Source organism: Pseudophryne corroboree, chromosome 7 (assembly GCF_028390025.1).
Source record: "Pseudophryne corroboree isolate aPseCor3 chromosome 7, aPseCor3.hap2, whole genome shotgun sequence".
Classification (NCBI taxonomy): Eukaryota; Metazoa; Chordata; class Amphibia; order Anura; family Myobatrachidae; genus Pseudophryne; species Pseudophryne corroboree.
In genome coordinates, this window is record NC_086450.1 from 466,830,012 (window position 1) to 466,846,616 (window position 16,605).

A 16,605-nucleotide genomic window follows, 5' to 3' on the forward strand; every position below is an offset into this window, starting at 1 on the left:
ACCAGTGGTTGCAGTTCTTACCTGTGATAAAAAGAAAGCCATTGTGATTTCAAAGCATAAGACAAAAAAACCCAACTCCTGTTTGTGGAATTATTGTTAACCAATTCCTGACAACATTTGTGAAGGCATCTGAACCATTTGTGAGGCAAGAATTAGTAGAGGTTACTTCATTTTACAGCGAGTCTATGAAATTTATTTGACAAAATTATAATGTAATTAACACCTACATCATAAACCTCCTCATTACTAATCGGAGGTAGTCCTTCCAAAAATTATTTTGTGTGCTCCCAAATAAACCAAGCACTTCAGCCACAAAAGTGGCACTCCCTGTTGCTGAAGTGTTTGGTTTGTTGAACTGAGCATGAGGGTGGGTGTTAAAGTCCAAGGACAATTCCATCTTGTACCACTTTTCTTTTCTGCCTTGGCTGTGTGGCAATGTTACATAGATGTGCTATAAACTGCTGTGTGTTTGTGCCACTGATCTGTCACTTTGTAACCAACCAGCTCGCTACAGCCTTTGCCCAATATTGGTGAAAACATTATTGTGAGCTATGAAGTGGTCAAAATTGACTGGAAATGACTGGAAATTAATGTTATTGAAGTTAGTAATACCCTCGGAACAAAATAAGGCCCAAATGAAGTGATTTTAGCTATCTTTGTCAATTTTTGAAGAAAAAAAAAAACACCTCCAAATCCAAAGCCAGTCACAGCGGTTTGCCAAATCCAAATCCAGCAAAAATGATCCTGCACGCATCTCTAGTGGTAATATATTAGTTTGTAGGAGAAAGTATAAAATTCTGTAATCAGTATGACAGACAAATGCTGTAAGTTTTATGGATATTATTATCTAACATTGGACCTGATTAAGGTCTGATTGCTAAATCGGCACATGCTGCAAAGTACAGATGTTCAAGACTTTGCGTATGGATCTGCAACGTCAGTTATACTATGGCATCAAACTGTCAGTGATAGACAGTCTGATGCTGTTTAGGGGCAGGAAGGTGGCAGCGATGGCCTCCCTTTTGCCAAATGGAGGTATGTTTACGCAATTGTGGGGGAGGGTAAAGGCCAAGATTTCCATCAGAGGACAGAAAATAATTTCTTCATCTCTCTCTCAGCCATTGCTCTCTCCTCCCTCCTCTGTTGATGGTGTATATGTTCTATGTCTAGGAAAGAGATAAATTGTAGAGATAAACTGCCAGCCAATCAGCTCATAACTGCTATGTTACAGGTTGTGTTTGAAAAATAACAGGAGCTCATTGGTTGATACTGTACTTTATCCACACTATAACTCGCCAAAGCTTATTACAGCTGCCCCTATGCAGGGCAGCAATGGAGGGTTGGCATGGCAGTATGAAGGGGTGCACAGGTGGTGATTACCTCCTGGCCCCTGTCTGTCAGGGAGCCCACCAGCAGGAGCTCCCCTGACCCATCTTTATCTGATGTCTGGTGATTGTGACCAGGCTCTGGCCTGCACTGATGGACTAATCAGCAGGGCACAGGCATAGAGGGACTGGGATCACCTAGCAAAATAATGTTTTTATTCCTTATCTGTGCTGTGTGAGAGACATCTTGACTTCATCAATGCTGTAGAACACTGTGTGAGGAGCCTGCCATCACCGCTGCCTTAAGGAGGAGTAAGGAGAAGATCCAGGTAAGTGTTTGTGGTGGGGGAGGGGTAACATAAACACAGGATGCTACTGCAGAGATAAATGGGAAGATACACAAGCTACTGCAGTGATACAGAAATGAGGGGGCACAGAGAAGGTCATTCAGGTGCAGTTATTCTTCCTATTCCTGTTGCAATGCGATTATATAATAATATGGGCAGAAGTAAACCCATGCAAAAGGACGCCCACCGTGATAGTTTCTGTTGCAGATACAGCGGTAACATCGTCACACATCTGGTCGCTACGAGTGTCTCTGAGCCTGAGTGTCTCTGAAGATGCGCTTACTGAGCTGCTCTTCTGGGATGCACAGGCCTCTCCAGTAACAAGTGTGCTCACATCTGCTAATATATGCATGGCCAGAAAATGTCGTCCAAACGGCAATAACACGCCTGAGTTCACATGACCACTCCCCATTACCACCCCTAAATGTTGACTTCCTGTCACTCACTTTGCTAATAAAGTCTTGATGCGACTGCACTCACAAATCACTCGCTGCACGTGTGCACTGCGGCTCAAACGCATGCACATTGCAAAAACATCAATCGATATGCATACAACTGCGGCCACACCTGAGTGACCCCAAGTCTGTTGAAGAGACACCAGGTTGGGGTGGATTAAATGATGCTGCCGAGACACTTGGGGTGGAAGGATGGTGGGAGTGCCAAATTAATCCCTTGATCTGGGTGACAAAGCTTCTAGTTGCAGCCCTGCCCTTTACCTCTTTTTCCCTCTGCCACCGTTTGTCCTATTTCTCTCCCACTTTCCTCTTTCCATTGCTCACTAATCGGTTCTCCCACTAATCTGTCTCTCCCTTGTCTACTCTTTCTCTTCAGCCTCCTTTTTTTATTTTGCTTTTGATTCACTTCTCTCTCTTGCCTGTCTGGGTCTACAACACTGTATCTCTATTGAACCTCTGTGTCTTCATCTTCCCTCTAATTTCTCTCTTTTTTGTCTTTAGTACCTCCTCCTCATCTTCACTGCATTGGGCTGAGTGTCCTTGCATGGTGAACCAAATGTGCATGTGTTTGTGTGCCTGGATTGTGTTTTTACATTTTAAGGAGAGCTAGATTAGTTAAGAAGGAGAGCAGCTGCAGGATTGTGGGGTGTTCAGCAGTAGGCCCATGCAACACACCGAGATGATGGCATTTTTATGTATCAGCACTTGCTATTATTGTGTAGATTATCATTAGCAATACCTTCTTTACTTTCATCTTCACTATTGTACTTACATGTGAGCTGTGCATCACTGTATTCTTTTTTTCCATCCCTCTATACTGTTAAATATTTTTTATTGTGGATATTATTATGGTGTTGTTACTGTATTTGTTGATTTTCAGGTGTGTCTTGAGTTTTCATCAAGAGGTTGTATGTAATGTGTAAGTGTAACAGAAGTATTTGGAGAATGTAGGTGTAGATTGTGCGTTATGCTGGAATTCTCTGGAAGTGACATCACTGACAGTGTTGAGAGAGGTCACAGTTCATGATATGCAGCAGTAGCTCCTATGATATCTAGATTGGATAATGTTTCAGATGTGCTTCTGGAATATTTTGAATGTGTTGCCATTAGCCAGAATGAATGTACTGTAAGTATTCCAGGACAATTTGAGTAGCTTTGGTAGTGGCAGGAGACGCTTAGTAGTATTTATAGCCCTGTCTGCTGAGGAGTCAAAGGACTATGATAAAATAAAGTCTGATATAGATATATATATATATATATATATATATATATATCAGTTGATATTAAATATAAATACCAGTACTATGAGTTGTTAATCCAAAACAATCAAATATGATGGATCAGTTGCATAAAAATTTTTTTTTAACAAAAATACACATACTCTTTAAAATCAATTGGTCTACAATTCATGTACTTGTAAATTAAAAGATAAAAGGATATAATTTTTGGCACTGTCTCTGAGAAGATTACAGGATTTTACACCTTGCTGATAGGAACCATTATATAATTAGGATCCCGGACTTTATATGCATGGACTATCTCCTCCTTAAATAGATAACGAATACACAGTCAGCTGGTAATGCCCTATTTGTATCTCACACACAGTTCCACAAAATGATTGCTGTTATTGTTCGTCTGTGTAGATGTTTAAGGGGTTTCCATATAATGCTGGATGTGCTGATTGAGAGCGGAGGTTCAGGGTCCTTGGAAAACCAATTCCTTTATAAAGGAAGAAAGTCCTTATCTGGATCCAATCTTGATAATGGGGTGTTTGGGTTCCTCAGCAGTGATCTTAATGTGTTTCTCTGAGCTAGGTCACTCAGTTTCTTCAGAATCTCCTTCTATATCAATTGGCCTTGGATCCAGAAACTTAACAGAAGTTCCACTCTTGAAATTATGATTGTACTATCAGACCATTGAATTTGCATTAAGTTTATGCTTGTAAGTGTCTGCAGTTAGCACAGAATAACCTTTGACAAATAAATGGAGCAGTTAGTTTACTTTCTCCAACCTCGTTTGTTGTGTTTGTTCACATACTGTATTAGGTTTGAAATAAGTGGCAGCATCATGTGAATATGGACTTTAAGCAACACAGTGTTTATAAAGCAGAGTTTCAGATTTATTGAAGGCTTTGGGCTTTCTTAGACAGACTTCACCTCCATGGAACTTTTTTTCAGAGTAATGCTCAATAAGTTTCATGTAAATTTCCTCTGTTAATTTTCCATCCAAAGATGAGTGAAAGTCTACAGTAATTGGCATAACAGCAAATTGTACAAGAGATGTACATGATTTACAAATTGTACATGAGATGAGTTCATTGTCCATCCATTTTCTAGATGTGCAGATTACATTACATGATGGCTTGATTAAGACATCTTTGTATATTTAGCCTACTGACAGAAATTCTTTATTGAGCCATGACAGTTTCCACCCATTGGCTCTACGTAAAAATTTGCCATATAGTAATTTTTTAAGAGTTAGACGGATCACATCGGACCCCACTGAATGTTTACATGCTATTAACCTTATGCTGGATAAATTCATAGAAAGGTAGAAAGGGGGTATCCTAGGAGTGTACTTAATACCCTTAAAGCTAAAGTCCTAAACATGCCTACAGAACAAGCTTAGGACGAGCCGATATACATGCAAGAAGTAACAACACTGTTAATATATTAATCCCATGGGTTAATAAATTCACAGCGGTTACACCGCAAACTACCAAAACAGCCAAATTTCTTTGGCTGTTAGTCAGCTCTGACAAATATCTACCAGCTTTACAGAGTAGTCGTTTACTCTCGAGTTACAGAAGGGGCAAAAATATAGCTGACCTAGTAGTTAAGCTGGATTTTTTTCCACTAATCAAACAGAGACAATCTAATTTTTTAAGACCTAAATTGGGATGTTTCAAATGTTTAGGATGTTCTACATGTAACACTTTGCCAACTTGTCCCTCATTTAATCATCCCCTTACAGGTAAAACATATAAGATAAATCATCGGTTTACATGCACAACCACACACGTGGATTACATGTTTTAATGTCCATGTGGATTAGCCTACATGGGTAAAACCCAGAGGCAATTCCGTGAGCGAATGGCAGGACACCATAGCTCGATTAAACACGCCTTAGAAAAAGGAACCAGTGATCAGCCGGTGGCCAGGCACTGTCTACAGGTTCAACATAATATAGCTAGCATCAGAGCTATTATTATTGACCCCGTGCCAGACTCACACCGAGGGGGTAATCGTGGCAAGACACTTCTGCAGAGAGAATGTAGATGGATACATATGTAAGCCCTAGGGGGCTTAACGAATATTTGGGCATACAATGTCTCATGTGAATATAGGGTTTTTCACCCTTTATTTCTGGCAGTATCATTGTCATCATTTAACTATAGTGTGCACAATAGTTTGCACAAGTCAGCATATTAGTAGTGATTACATTTAATTGCGATATAACTTTTGTCATATTTTTCTTTATGCATATTCAATGACCTGAGTGGAATTATGTGTTTATTACATGTTTTGTATGTGGGTTCGTTTAGTGTTTTAATTGTTATGTAACACTTTTATTTTAGTGTCTAATAAAATGTTGTTATGTTTGTTTAGCATTACCTAGTAACGACCCTGCCTCATGTGACCCTGGTCTCAACTCGGCGCTATTGGCTGACGTCATCTTCCGGCGACCACAGTGTAGTGTGTGTGAGAATGACGGACGCTGAACGCTAGGGACAGGTGAGCATGATTATGTTTTGTAACAAGTGTCTGTATTGCTATATAAGCACAGTTTGTTGTCAGTTAGTTGTGAACGCTATGTTCCTGAAGACGGGGTTAAACACTGAAACACCGTAGGATGGAATAAAGAGACTTTCTTTTGCTAATCAGCTGTCTCAGTTTGCATGAGTCCTGACGGACTTCTCTACTATATTGGGCAGCGCAGTCTGCTCACGGAGGGCACCACAGCAAGACTTTTTTTAATCCATTACAGAGTGCTGGGTGAAAAGTCTTGCGCTCTCTCTCTCTCTCTCTCTCTGTATATATATATATATATATATATATATATATATATATTTATATAATGAGAGGACACTGGCAGCTATAGATGCTGAGGGAGCTGCTGTGGCTGAGCATCTCCAGAGCTTCCCGGAGTGGCAGCTGTGATCATGGTCGTGGTTACTGTTGAGACAGAGGCACATCTGTCTCCATCTCTGAAAAAGGTATTCAGACTATCTATTCAGAATCCCCCCTTCTGTGGGTGTGCCACTGGATATATCCTTGTTATGTTCTAAATAGTGATATTCTTTATTAAAAAAAAGACTAACATAGACTAACGGGTGAAACGGTTTTGCAGTTGGCAGTCCCTATCTCTTTTTTTTTTAAGCAAATGTTGTCACTAGCCATTACCATTCCTTGCAGTAGACATTTTGAGTGACAAAAAGTTGTAGACAGACTTAGTGCTAGGTTTCTTTTAAGCTGGGAGGTGTATGCTGAAGTTCCTAAATATTGTGTATCTTGACCAGATTGCAAGTGTGTACATCTGAAAGGTGATGTAGTCCTGTCTTGTTAGTTAATTTACCAATTGAAAATGTGTCTTTTGAAAATATTGGTAATTATTTGGTGGGTCCTGTAATACCATGTTCTAAGTAGTGTTATTTTAATATGTGGTAATAGATTATGACACTCATTATCTGGAGGCATTTCCTTTATATAATGCTTCAGCTAGCCATGAAGTTAACATAGTTTATTTCTAGAGTTGGTCTTCCAACAGTAATTGGCATAGATCAAGGAACTATATTTATGCCCCACCTAATAAAGGGTATGTAAAAACTTTTTAATATAGTGGGGCTTCCTTTTTTTCACTCAAACAGATATAATGGTGACATCTATGTATTCACACATAAAAATCTATGCTGAGATGCTATGTTGTCCAAGAGATACCCAATCTTCTATGTAGTTTTCACCTTTGGAGATTTTTATGGCTGGAAAACTTGAGGTGTCCTTAATGTTCTACAGAAGTCTTGGGGAAAACAGCCCATAGAAGGATAGAATATCCTGCAGTATGGCATGGACTTACAAAATTGTTTAGGTCTGGATGTTCAATTAGCCAGAGGTAATTTTTTGATTCCTCACCAACATCAGTATGTAGATCATCTTCTTCACACAATATTAATTCATCCCCATCAGATTCCACCATTACAGGTGCTTCAGTTTTTTTATTTTGTACTTGCCGGTAAATGTCTTCCTCATAGAATTTGTAATTTATTTTGATGAATTACATTAGCATTACCACAAGCATTAGCTTTTCCACATTTTGAGGAAGTAACTACACCGATTACTAACAAGGTTCCCAGCTGTGCTGAAAACTGAATACACAAAGGAGAGTCGGCAGCTTAAGTAAAGCAAAGGCAGTTTGTGGAAGGGCCTCCAAATTGCCTTTTTTTTGTCAGTAGTAAAATGGACAGTCTGAAATGCCTACTTGGATGCTATTATTAAAATAATTATCAGCCATTCACCATATCAGGTGACGTCATGGTAGAGGCTTCGCTAATTGTAGGCAATTCTTTTAGACCCAATCAGATGTCAAAAGGTTGTGTTGACTCCTCTGCATCACCACCAGTGGGTCTCCTAAGAAATCTGAGTTTTTTCATGGCAGTCATAGTTAATGGCGAATTGGAAGGAGGAGACGTCGCTGAGTCATGTGGCCATTGAGCTGACAATTTGCTCGCCAACAGATCTACGCATCTCTTGAGATTTGTGTCCATTGGAATGAAAGACACAATATACTGTATGACTTAAACCTAGTATAAAGTACAGTCATCAAAATACAGTGATTTCAACATATTGATGACCCTTGAATCCCGGTGAAGTGAATAAAGGACTTGTTCTACAAATCCGACATACTAGCGGAATTGCCTAATTTCTGCATCTACTTCAGTTTCTCAAACTACTTTTCTAAAAGTCCAATTAGGGAAATTACCTGACTCAAGCTGGCAGTGGCTGAACTCACTTCACAGGTGGCAACTACGAAAGGTTTGAGCACCTTGCACAACACAGAAAGTATTCTCCAATGAACTGGACTAAGATGCATTCCCCCCTTTCCCTATGTTATAGGTTGTTGTGTAGCCCTAGATGTTCTTTTGCTGTTACTCCATCTGCTGTAGCACATAAAAGCTGGAATTCCACCTTGTTACTGCCTCTCGCTTTAGCTGGTGGATGAGCAAACTCAACAGAATTGTACTGATTGTAGACAGGACTGGAGATAACGGTACAAATACTGAGCTGGAATAGATGATAAAACTATCGGGCTGGAATCAATGATGTAGATATTGGGCTGAGACCGATGATGTGGTGATCGGGCTGAAACTGATGATGTAAATACAGGGCTGAAGTCAATGAAGTAGGTATCAGGCTAACCCCGATGATGTAGATATCAGACTGGTACCAATGGTGAAACTATAGGACTTGAATCAATGATGGACTTTCGGACTGGAACTGATGATTTACTTGAGTGAGGCTGGAACCGATGAGAGCTTTATGCTGAGCTGGAATCAGCAGATGTTACTTAGGCTGGAACTGATTAAAGCTTGTGCTGAGCTTGAATCAGCAGATGTCCCTTAGTCAGCCCGGGGCTGATGAATGCTTTTTTGCTGAACTGGAATCAGCAGGTATCACTTAGTCAGACTGGAACTGACAAATGTGTTGAGCTGAGCTGGAATCAGCAGGTGTTACTTAGTCATACTGGAACTGATGAAGGAAATCATGCCCAGAAAACTGGAGAACAGCCGGGTTCACAGAATGGGGTATATTGACCACAGCAGTGGATCTGGGGAGACTGGCAGATAGCTGTACACCTGACTTTTGCAGGTTAACACACCAACGCACTGGTAATAACCGCAGAGCCATGTACAAATTATTAACAGGTGGAATATATAACCCATAGAGGCTATTACCCAAAATGTCGGCACCAACCCTGCATTATGCGTATTGTACACTCTAGGTTTTTCTTTTTCTTCTGTATCACTCTATACATTTTTGTACTTTGTGCTGTGTTTTTCATGCTTGTAAAGTGCCTGCTGTAGATAGAGCACTAGATAAATAAAATTCTATTTAACAATTCATGAATGCACACATGCCCTACATTACTTTACTTCTGGTTGGGACCTGGCTGACCACGCACATAAAGTTGATAACTACAGGAAATATATTTGAAATATGCAGAAAATTTAATCCGTATATTTCAGTGGCTAATACCATCTAAATAATGGCAACTCCATATTGATGATATACTGTAATTTTTTGTTATACAATGCATGCCGTTGTTTTCTAGAGCTATCTCATTGCTATGAGCTTCAAGTTAGTGTTTCTTTTTCCAAGAAAAGCTTTTTGTGCTTTTTTGTACCAGATAGATGAGCTAGGTTTTTATTTGAGCCAAGACCTTAAAGACATTCATGATTGAAGCATAACCCAGAGTCTACTGACAGCAACAGCAGGCCATACACAAAAAGGTCAATAGGGGGCATATTCATCATCACTTAATTTATACATAAGTAGGTGAAAATTAACATTTTCACCTATTTTTGTAGAAATTATGTTTAGGGCCATTCATCATGAAGGTAATGCAGAAGATATCACAGATATCACTTGCTTACCTTGCACTCCAGATCTGGCCCGGCATCCCATACATTAGTATGGGGACCTAATTCATCAATCTCTGAAAATACAATATTTTAGGAGCTTGACTGCAGGAGCATTTGCCATCTTCAGATTGCATTTGCTCTTGCACCCTACTGCTTACCTGTATGTATGGTAAGTATGGGAAGCAGTCCTGGCTTGAGAAGAGGGATCCTTCCGCCCCTGTCTGCCACCTTCCACCAGATGTCGGGGCTTTGTGTTCCTGCATGAACCCTAGTTCACGCAGGCACGCTAGCACTTGCCAATGGCCCTCATTCAGATCTGTTCACTCGCTAGCTATTTTTTGCAGTGCTGTGAATGGATAGACATCACCTATAGGGGAGTGTATTTTAGCTTTGCAAGTGTACGAACGAGTGTGCAGCCGATCTGTACAAAAACAGCTTGTGCAGTTTCTGAGTAGCTCTGACCTTACTCAGCCGCTGTGATCACTTCAGCATATTCGAGCCCGGAATTGACGTCAGACATCCGCCCTGCAAACACCTGGACACGCCTGCGTATTTCCAAACATTCCCACAAAACGGTTATTTGACACCAAGAAACGCCTCCTTCCTTTCAATCTCCTTGCGAAAGCCTGTGCGAATGGAATCAACGGTAGAACCTGTGCAAAACATGGATTCTGTTTGTACCCGTGCGGCGCACCTGCGCATTGCGGTGCATACACATGCTCAGTAGTACCCTGTTCGCTGCGCTGTGAAAAACGGCATCGAGCGAACAGATCTGAATGAGGGCAAATGTTAACATTCATGGAGACAGCTGTCTCACCACTTAAGCAATGATGAATTGCTCTGCTACTCGCAGCGAGTTAGAATGTTACCACCTGGCCCCCGACAATTAAAAAGATGAATATGCCCATATGTCTTATAAACTTGTGAATGACTTCTGTAAACATTTACAGTATGTCCGCTATTCAACTACATCTAAGCAATATAACAGTACAGGTTTTGCAGTCTTAATCAAATTAGGGGAGACAAAGACAAGACACAAAAGGGAAATATAAAACCAATCCTAAATTCATGTCTCTATTGGGAGTATCAGAAAATAGAACAGAGCCATTTAATCTTAATTCAAAACTGGAAAAGGGCCATGCTTATGGTTGTGATACCAAAATACTTTACATATCTATGTAAATATGCATCTATCTATAAACAGGTACATGAGATAAAAGGAAATCTCTCTAGGGAGGTCAGGCAGACATGTACAACTCACTCAAAACTACTAGAAGTGTAATTTAAAAAAGAAAATATGTCATATTGTTAAAGAGTTATGCCATAAAGTCTTTTACATGTATAATAGGTAGAGGTAAGTTTACAAGCGACCATAAGTTAAGCTTTAAGTCTTCAGGGTTAGGTAGTCTGCTTTGGGTTAAATAGAACTAAGTTGTGAAATATGCAAGATGAATCAAATTGTCTAGAGTGGATATACAGATGTAGCTACCTTTATCTTGACTGGCAGAGGCATTTGTCCCTATCGAGCATACGCAGCGTACTGGGACGTAGGGAGGCGTGCCAAGTCACAGAGAGGCATACCTAATCGCACGGAGGCAGGCAGAGCATTTGGCCTTACCTTTACATGTAATACCTGCAATCATCCACCAGATGTCGCTTTTTACAATCACTACTGCGCATGCGTGTGGTCTCCTGTAAAACACAATACTGAAATATATAATAAGGACTACTTTACTAAGGCGTCTCATTACGCTGCATACAGTAAATACTCATTATGCTGCATTATTTAATACAGTAAATACTCATTACGCTGCATTATTTAATACAGTATATACGGTACAGGCGCAAATAGTACAGCATACAGTATATAATCCATCTACAGTACTTTATGAATATGTGAGCGTCCAAGTCCCGCAGACAAAACAACATAAAACAAGTAGTGTACACTGTCGCAAATGGACATGTTAGAAGTTCACTATTGCCTCTTGAGATTAGGAATTTTGTACAGTATGTTAGCGTCCTAATCCCGTAGCCAATACAGCATAATCAAAACCAATAGATTTATTCATCTGTCTGCGGCGAAGTGGTGAAGTGTTCCGCTTCCTATACTCAGAGTCCCGGGTCCGAGTCCTAAAGAACGAATGCATGTTAGTTTTTTCCAGACACTTTATTATTTTTTTTATTCACATAAACCAGGGCAAAGCTGCAGGAGCGGTTCTACTGTTAAGGTTCTATGCACATTACAGTACACATACAATTCTGTAGCAGGGCAGACTCAATAGAAATGGCTACCACCTATGACTCCTTGCCCCACGGAGGCCCTAGGCTATGGAGCAAGTAACAGTCCAGAGTTTGCAGGCTATGGGGCAATGCTGAAGGAGCGTCACAATTCCCTAGCTAAAATACACAGGGGTGATAGGGATAAGCAAGGTCTATGCACATAACGATACACCGCAAAGTTCCCCATGGTTTTGATTATGCCTTTTCTTTGAAAACTGTATTTTCCATTGCCTCGCCCTACCCCATCCCACTTTCCCCTTCCCCCCTGGGAGCCTGCAAAGTACATGCAGTAGACAGGGAGGGAGCTCCGATCAGGTTACAAGACATGTGCAAAAGTATACTACTGTATGTAGGAAAATCCCCCACCCACTCTGATTTATGTGAAACCTGTGTGCATCCTTCCATTGAATGTATAACAAAGAAAAAAAATAATAATAAAGTGAATGTTACAGGAACACATTAAAAAAAAGGTTGGCACTTCCTTCAGATTGGTGTTGGTTTATGCATTAGGGGACTCGGAAGCTAATACTTGTATTTCAAGAGCACAGTATTTTCCACCGCCTCTCCCTACCCCCATCGCCCTTCCCCCCTGGGAGCCTGCACAGGTCATGCAGTGGACAGGGAGGGAGTTCAGGTCAGGTACAATATACAAATGGCGATGATCTACAGTACTGTGTTGCTCAGTTAGTAGAGTCGGAATACATAAATTTATACTCATTTCTGCTGTGTATTTGTATATAGAGGAATGAATCGCTGCTGCAGATTTACTTTGATTTATGTGAAACCTGTGTGCACCCTTTCATTGAATGTATAACAAAGAAAAAATAATAATAAAGTGAATGTCACGGGAACATATAAAAAAAAAGGTTGGCACTTTGGGACTCTCAGCATGGGAGGTGGGAGCCTTCATCGCTAGGTTGGTATGGAAGGGGAGACAATTAGCTACCGGAGGGTACCAACCCCAAGTTTTGTGACCCCCACAAGGCTCATGGAAAGCGTCGGAACCCATGGTGGGTTTGAATTAACGGGCCCATTATAGTCTATGGGAAAATGGGTCCATTTTGTGTACTGATATCTCTGGTTCTGGGTGTCCCAGAGACTCAGGACTGGTACCATACAAAAGAGGAGAATCTTGGGTTTTGGGGAAGACCAACCATTAGTTTATTTGACTCTGGAAAGGGAAACGGGAAGCAACCATGTTTCGGGTCCCCTCCAGTTGTCCGCCTATCTTGCACAGGATGCAGGGTTTCTGGCTAGATAGGAAATACTGTACAGAAATGCTAAGCATGGTAATTTGACATCCAGGAACATAGGGAGGAGTTTTTATCTCTCTCCATTATACTTAGAAAAATTACACTTGCCACTGTACGTTACAAACTGTTCGTGCTAATTAGTACACTAGTAGAACATACTGTACAGAGATACTAAGGACAGTGATTTGGCATCCACGAACTTAGGGAGAAGCTTTAATCTCTCTCCATTGTAATCTTTCTAAGTATAATGGAGAGAGATAAAAGCTCCTCCATAAGTTCCTGGGTGCCAAATTACCGTCCTTAGTATCTCTGTACTCTATGTTCTACAAGTGTACTAATTAGCACGAACAGCTTGTAACGTACAGTGGCAAGTTTAATCTTTCTATGTATAATGGAGATAGATTAAAAGCTCTTCAGTAAGTTCCTAGATGCAAATCACCGTCCTTAGTATCTCTGTACAGTATGTTCTACTAGTGTACTAATTAGCATGAACAGCTGTAACGTACAGCGGCAAGTTTAATCTTTCTATGTATAATGGAGAGAGATAAAAGCTCCTCCCTAAGTTCCTGCATGCCAAATCACCGTATTTAGCATCTCTGTACAGTATGTTCTATTAGGGTATTAATTAGCACGAACAGATAATTAGTACCCTAATAGTACATACTGTACAGAGATACTAAGTACGGTGATTTGGCATCCAGGAACTTACTGAAGAGCTTTTATCTCTCTCTATTATACATAGAAAGATTAAACTTACCGCTGTACGTTACAAGCTGTTCATGCTAATTAGTACCCTAATAGAACATACTGTACAGAGATACTAAGTACGGTGATTTGGCACCCAGTTAAAAGCTGCTCGTGCTTATTAGTACACTAGTAGAACATACTGTACAGAGATACTACGGACAGTGATTTGGCATCCAGGAACTTAGGGAGGAGCTTTTATCTCTCTCCATTATACTTAGAAAGATTACAATGGAGAGAGATAAAAGCTCCTCCCTAAGTTCCTGGATGCCAAATCACTGTACTAAGTATCTCTGTACAGTATATTCTACTAGTGTACTAATAAGCACGAACAGCTTGTAACGTACAGTGGCAAGTTTAATCTTTCTATGTATAATATACAGAGATAAAAACTCCTCCCTAAGTTCCTGGTTGCCAAATCACCACCCTTAGTATCTCTGTATAATATTTTTTATTAGGGTACTAATTAGCACAAACAGCTAATTAGTGTCTCTGTACAGTAACGTACTGAGGAGCTTTTATCTCTCTCCATTATACATAGAAAGATTAAACTTGCCGCTGTACGTTACAAGCTGTTCGTGCTATTTAGTACTCTAATAGAACATACTGTACAGAGATACTAAGTACAGTGATTTGGCATCCAGTTAAAAGCTGTTCTTACTAATTAGTACACTAGTAGAACATACTGTACAGAGAAACTAAGGATGTTGATTTGGCATCTAGTTACTTAGGGAGGAGCTTTTATCTCTCCATTATACATAGAAAGATTAAACTTGCCACTGTGTGTTACAAGCTGTTCGTGCTAATTAGTACACTAGAAAAACATACTGGGGACTCGGACTCATACAGTACTTGCATTTCAAAAGCACATTATTTTCCACCGCCTCCCGCTTGCCCATCGCCCTTCCCTCCTGGGAGCCTGCACAGGTCATGCAGTAGACAGGGAGGGAGTAATTCACATAAACCAGGGCAAAGCTGCAGGAGCGGTTGTACTGTTAAGGTTCTATGCACCATACGGTACACATACATACAGGGCAGACTCAATTGAAATGGCTACCGCCTGTGACTCCTTGCCCCATGGAGGCCCTCGGCTATGGAGCAAGTAACAGCACAGATTTTGTAGGTCACGCAGCAATGCTGAAGGAGCGTCAGAATCCCCTAGCTAAAATACACAGGGGTGATAGGGATAATTGAGGTCTATGCACATAATGCTACAAGGAGGGGGTTCATGTGCCTCAGACATTTAGTCACTTTGTGATGCGATGGGGTCTGGTGTATCATTATGTGCATAGACCTCGCTTATCCCTATCGACCCTGTGTATTTTAGCTAGGAGATTCTGATGGTCCTTCAGCATTGGCTCGTTCTTTGAACACGGTATTTTCCACTGCCTCGCCCTATCCCCATCCCACTTTCCCCTTCCCCCCTGGGAGCCTGCACAGTTCATGCAGTAGACAGGTAGGAAGTTCCAATCAGGTTACAAGACAAGATTTATGTGAAACCTGTGTGCACCCTTCCATTGAATGTATAACAAAGAAAAAAAATTATAATAAAGTGAATGTCACGGGAACTCGGACGCTCATACTTTACATGTTTTTCAAAAGCACGTTGTTTATGTATTGTACATACTTCCTTGTACACAATTAGTTGCGTCTCCATACACAATCTTGCATCTGCATACACAAGTGTTTTAACATGTTCGTTTGTGTCTGTATAAACTATTTATTTATAATGACAACTCTCACCGTCTATCCATTGGTCACCATCTATTAACATTACAGTCATCACTGACCATTTGCCAGAGCTGTAGATCAATCTGCCGCTATACGATCGAAAGTACTGGATTAGTGGAGCATTAGCCACCCAGTGGTGGAGATGTGTAATGCATGCTGAGTATCTAGAATTGCCTCAACGCGCCCGGCTGTGATTAAACTCAGCAAGCTAAGCTATCACCTTAGCATGACTAAACGTCCATCTAGGCGGAGAATCGGTCAAGATAAAGGTGGCTACATCTGTATATACACTCCAATTCCTCATAAACTTGTTTACCGCGTTATTAGGTTCAAATGCTAGTGATCTTTTATCAAAGTTATTTAATTGAAGAAGTCTGTTTTTGAGTTGTAGGATACTAGGTGCATTTGATGTAGTACAATGCAATAATATTTTTTTTTTTGGTGAAGTCAGGGTTATTGTAAGAAAATAAATAATATTTGACTTATGCAGGCATAGATTCCAGTTTCGATAGTTAAGACAGAGACATGCTAGAGGATCCATATTTTATTGTAGGGCTAGTGTGTCAATAAGAAAAGGCAAAATTTTACGCTAATATTTTAACACCTTACGACACGACCAAAAGCAGTGGAAACATTTGGCATTACTCATTTTACATTTAGCACAGTCTCCACTTTCCAAAACTGTCATATGTTTACATTGAGCTGGGGCGATATAAATTCTATGGAGAGTTTTGAAGTGTACCTCCTGAAGGTGTGCAGATTGTAAAATTTTCATTGTGGCATTGAAGTTTTGAAGAATTTATTATTATTATTATTATTATTATTATTATTATT